General features: G+C 44.5%; 1 long non-coding RNA gene across 1 annotated transcript; it reads right to left on the reverse strand.

Annotated features, from left to right (window-relative positions):
- Window positions 1-597: 597 nt before the first annotated feature.
- LOC139168408 (uncharacterized) lies at window positions 598-5,081 on the reverse strand. Its single transcript, XR_011559286.1, has 3 exons — window positions 5,058-5,081; window positions 4,742-4,891; window positions 598-672 (listed from the first exon to the last, which is right to left on the reverse strand). It is a non-coding gene; the product is annotated as an uncharacterized lncRNA (long non-coding RNA).
- Between the last annotated feature and the right edge of the window lie 376 nt (window positions 5,082-5,457).

Consider the following 5,457-nt stretch of genomic DNA (forward strand, 5'->3'; position numbering starts at 1 on the left):
AAAAAGGAACATTTTATCATCAATGGGGGACCTGTCCAGCAGTCAAAAATTATTGGAACAAGGTGGGGGAATGGATAAAAGAAATAACAAACAAAGAAGTGGAAAAAAACCCAGAATTATATTTACTGGATATTTTTAAAAGAAATTAAAGAAAGAAGTTCGATATTTGATTATTCACATTTTAACAGCTGCAAGGATAATATATGCTCAACAGTGAAAATCCGATAGAATACCAGAAGAAGGGAGAGGGGCAGCATAGAAATCAAGTAAGTAAGTAAATATGTAAGTAAGTAAGTAAGTAAGTAAGTAAGTAAGTAAGTAAGTAAGTAAGTAAGTAAGTAAGTAAGTAAGTAAGTAAGTAAGTAAACAAACAAACAAACAAACAAACAAATGTGATGGATTGTGCAGAGATGGATATGGTGTCTGTTATGTATTAGAAATATATGTATTAGGGATTGTTTCTAGGTAAAGTATGCTTTTTGTTGTTAAGCAGAAGTACTGTTAAAAGCTTACCGTTTGCTGATTGGCTGTTGACTTTAGGCGCCAATATTAAGGGGCTGTCAGCCGCCGCTGTTGCTGGGCGAGCTATATAAATAGCTCGGCTCCCTGTCTTACGCGTCTTCTTGTCAGTGAAAGCGGCTGAGAGAAAGTGTTACAGCCGCCTGTTATTTCCTATTGCAAATAAACAGAGATTCATTAGAACGTTGTAATCTAGTATTTTACATTGGCGACGAGGGTCTAGAGGACATTTATTTTTATCACAAAAATTTATAAAAATCCAGAATGTCGACCCCTTCGATTATCCAGCCTCCTGAACTATTTGACCCTGAGAGGTCTACTTGGACAGCGTATATGGCGAAATTTGACATTTTTTTGGAAGCTGCAGGCATGCATGATGCTGAAGACAGCAGAAAGAGGGCTCTCTTTTTGAATTATTGTGGGTCCCAAATTTTTGAATTAGCCGGCACCTTGACTGATCCGGAGCCCGCCAACTCGGTTCCGTGGGACACTTTAAAGGAGAAACTGGCTTCACATTTCAAACCAACGAAGCCTGCTAGAGTGTATCGGCATCAATTCTCGCGCACAGCTCAGGCTGAAGGCGAGTCTATTAACCAATTTGCGACTCGCCTCAGAACTATTTTAGCAAAATGTCAGTTCGAAAATCCTGAGGCAAGGTTGACTGATGCCATTATTTTTGGCATGCGAAATGTCACCATTCGAAATAAGTTACTAGCTGCTGAAGAGTCAACCCTTCAAGACGTTATTAAGGCAGCACAAACGGCTGAGGTGGCTGAAGCCGCAGCAGCCGATCTTAAGTCTAATGACAAGCTTCCCACTGTGTCTAAAATCTCGGACGGCCACCGTTCCCTAATGACTCGGCCCTACGATTACCAACTGCAAGAGCAAGATCAGTTTGATGACTACTGCTGCCAAATTAGGGGACAAACATCGAGACAGCTCCGTCCAGCTTACCAGCCCTGTGCCGGATGCCGAGGACAACATCCACGATCCCGCTGCCCGTTCAAAGACTCCATCTGCCGACGCTGTGACAAGCGAGGACACATCGCCCCTGCCTGCCGGGCCATCATTTCAGATGACTTCTCTGCTTCTCCTCATCTCCTGCCTCCTTTTCCTGCCCAGCGTTTTCCTCGCTCCCCAGGGCAGTTTAACAGAGGGAATCGACGTCCGTGGATCCCCCGAGGTAACTCTTGTTGGCCCAAACTTAAATCTCCTTTTTCCCCCCCAGTGAATAAAATTATTGTCCCCATCCTACTCAATCACCAGCCATGTCCCATGGAGCTTGACACTGGCTCCAAATATACTTTAATGCCGTGGCACAAGTTGCACCTTTATGTGCCATCTCTCTCTCGGGACACCTTGCAACCGCTGGACATTTCTATAAATGACTTCCAAGGACACCCTATTAGGGTATTGGGTAGAGTTAATGTGCCAGTCACTTTTAAGAATGTACATCTTATTCTGCCATTACTTGTTGTGGAAGGGGCAAACCATTCATTGTTAGGTTTAGAGTGGATGGCTCCGTTAGGATTAGCTGTCACTGGCCTCCACAAGATTACTGCACTAGGGAAAAATGGAGTGCCTGATTTTGTCCATGAATTTCCTGAGGTGTTTAAAGAGGGTTTGGGCACATACAAAGGTCCCCCTATCTCGTTTTCGTTGGATCCTAACGTCCCCCCCCTTAGACTTAAACCTCGACGAGTGCCACTTCCATTACTTGAGAAATTAGATGAACAATTACAAAAGCTGCAGCATCAAGGCATTCTAGTGCCCGTTGAACAAGCACCCTGGGAGACTCCTATAGTGACACCTTTGAAACCAGATGGCACACTCAGAGTGTGTGCAGACTATAAATCCACTTTAAACAAAGCGCTGCAGCATAATTCCTACCCCATACCTGTGGTGCAACAGCTGCTACACACCTTAGGATCGGGGTCTCTATTTGCCCGCTTGGATTTGGCGCAGGCATATCAGCAACTCACCGTAGATGATGCCACAGCCTTGGCCCAGACTATTGTAACCCATCGAGGGGCATTCAAGTGTACTCGTCTGCAGTTTGGGGTTAGTGTGGCCCCAGGTATTTTTCAGCGTTTGATGGAACGTCTTCTCATGGGCCTCACGGGGGTGGTCCCGTATTTTGACGACATTTTAATTTGTGGGGACAACCCTAGCCAACTGTATAGCCGCATTAGGCAAGTGCTCTCACGTTTGGAAGATAAGGGTTTACGTTTAAAACCTGAGAAATGTGTATGGGAAACATCTTCGATTGAGTTTTTAGGATTCCGGATAGATGCCCAGGGTATTCACCCCACAGAGGATAAAGTCAGGGCCATCAAGGAGGCACCTGCACCCACTTGTAAGGCTGAGTTACAAGCCTTTTTGGGACTTTTAAATTTTTATTCCGTATTTTTACGTCAAAAGGCTTCTGCAGCTGAGCCGCTTCATCGCCTTCTCCACAAGGGGGCAGTGTGGACATGGGGAGATAGGGAACAACAAGCATTCCAAACTATAAAAAATCTCCTGTCTTCCAACAGTGTTGTCATCCAATACAGCTCAACCCTTCCACTTAGGCTCACCTGCGATGCTTCACCCTACGGCGTGGGAAGTGTTTTAGCCCACATATTACCTAATGGGCAAGAAGCCCCTGTGGCTTATTTTTCAAGAACTTTATCATCAGCTGAAAGGAACTATGCCCAAATAGATAGAGAGGCTCTATCTCTGGTGGCTGGGGTGAAAAAATTTCACCATTATTTATTAGGCCGCCCCTTCCAATTAATTACAGACCACAAGCCTCTATTGGGTCTAATAGCCACTGGGCGCCCTACCCCCCCATTCATGTCCCCTAGAATGTCCAGGTGGGCAATCTTCCTTGCAGGCTATGATTATGTACTTATTCATAGAGGGGGGTCGTTGATCAACCATGCTGATGGGCTTAGCCGTTGCCCTTTAGGACTCAAGGTGGAAGACCCCGCCCCGGCATCTGATGTCTTACTTATTGATTTGCAAAATGACCCTTTAGTTACTGCCCATGAAGTGGCCATAGAAACCAAGAAAGACCCCTTATTACATTCTGTCTTGCAATTTATTTTAAAAGGTTGGCCACCAAATGGAGAGGACCATAGTGTGCAAGAGTATAAGACCAAACGCTTGGAACTCTCTGTCATGCATGATTGTGTTCTATGGGGAGACAGGGTAGTCATTCCCCCCACCCTCAGGTTACAGGTAATAAAATTATTACACAAAGGTCATCCAGGTGTGGTCAGGATGAAGGCCCTGGCCAGAGGATATGTATGGTGGCCTGGTATGGATAAAGCTATTGAAGATTGGGTGGCCACGTGCCCACAGTGCCAAGAATCTCGGCCAAATCCTCCCAAAACCTCCCCTGCAGAGTGGGACTTGCCCAAGAGCCCTTGGTCCAGAGTACATATAGATCTAGCAGGGCCAGTGGGAAATAATATGTTCCTCATTGTAATAGATGCGTACTCTAAATGGTTGGAAGTTTTGGTATTGGGGTCCACTACATCAACTACTATTATAATGGCTTTAAGGAAACTGTTTGCTATTCATGGGTGCCCAGACGTCCTGGTATCGGACAATGGCCCCCAATTCACATCCTCTCAATTCAGGAGCTTCCTAGCACACTTAGGAATCAGACACGCATTGACATCAGTCCACGCAGCGTGGGCTAACGGAATGGCTGAAAGATATGTCCGAGTGGCCAAAGAGGCCATTAAGAGGTCTTCCCCAGGGGAGATACAAGAGAGACTGGACACTTTCCTCCTCGCTCAACACATTACACCAAGTGTATCCACAAACAAGAGTCCAGCTGAGCTATTGATGGGGAGGAGGTTGAGGTCTCCTCTGGACAGACTGCACCCCTCTTTTGTGCAACATAAGAATCTTAATATCTCTATCCCAGAAAGAGAAGTATTTATTGGTCAGCATGTATTTGTCAAAAATTTTGACAGGGGGAAGCAATGGGAACGTGGCATAATAACTGATAAAACTGGACCAAAAACTTACAAAATCACCTTATTAGATGGTCGCCTTTGGCAAAGGCATATAGACCACATTAGAAGCAGGCAAGAGACACCGGGAAGAACACAAATGGGTAATAATAATAATAATAATACTGGCATCTCTACTCGTTCACTCCCTGCAGGGAGTTATAACAGGCTGAGCAGGAATCGGGCAGAAACCGAACAAATTGATTGGGACTTACCTGGACAGACTGCCCCCTCCAGCGCTGCACCTTCCATACAGCATGCCAGCCGTGGAGATTCATATTCCTCTGGACAGGAAGAACCTTCCTCTTCCGTTGATTCCCAGGTCTTCCAGGAGCAGCGTCGATCTGACAGGACACCCAGAAGACCTGCGCGGTTAAATGATTATATCACATACTTGTCTGAATAAATTATGGTATAATAAACTAACTAAAAAGGGGAGGGGTGTTATGTATTAGAAATATATGTATTAGGGATTGTTTCTAGGTAAAGTATGCTTTTTGTTGTTAAGCAGAAGTACTGTTAAAAGCTTACCGTTTGCTGATTGGCTGTTGACTTTAGGCGCCAATATTAAGGGGCTGTCAGCCGCCGCTGTTGCTGGGCGAGCTATATAAATAGCTCGGCTCCCTGTCTTACGCGTCTTCTTGTCAGTGAAAGCGGCTGAGAGAAAGTGTTACAGCCGCCTGTTATTTCCTATTGCAAATAAACAGAGATTCATTAGAACGTTGTAATCTAGTATTTTACAGTGTCAAAGAAGCTAGAAGGGAAAGAAGACTCAGAATATTCTAAGATATGGGAAAATTTTTATAATTGCCTGGAAAGAAAGGACAAAAAAAAAAAAGGAATTACATAGAAAAATAATCCAAGAAATTAATAAATAAAATTCAAAGATAAGTATATAAATATGTGAAAATGCAAAGCAGTGCGTTAACAA

The sequence above is a fragment of the Erythrolamprus reginae genome, chromosome 5, assembly GCF_031021105.1.
Source record: "Erythrolamprus reginae isolate rEryReg1 chromosome 5, rEryReg1.hap1, whole genome shotgun sequence".
In the NCBI taxonomy this organism is placed as follows: Eukaryota; Metazoa; Chordata; class Lepidosauria; order Squamata; family Dipsadidae; genus Erythrolamprus; species Erythrolamprus reginae.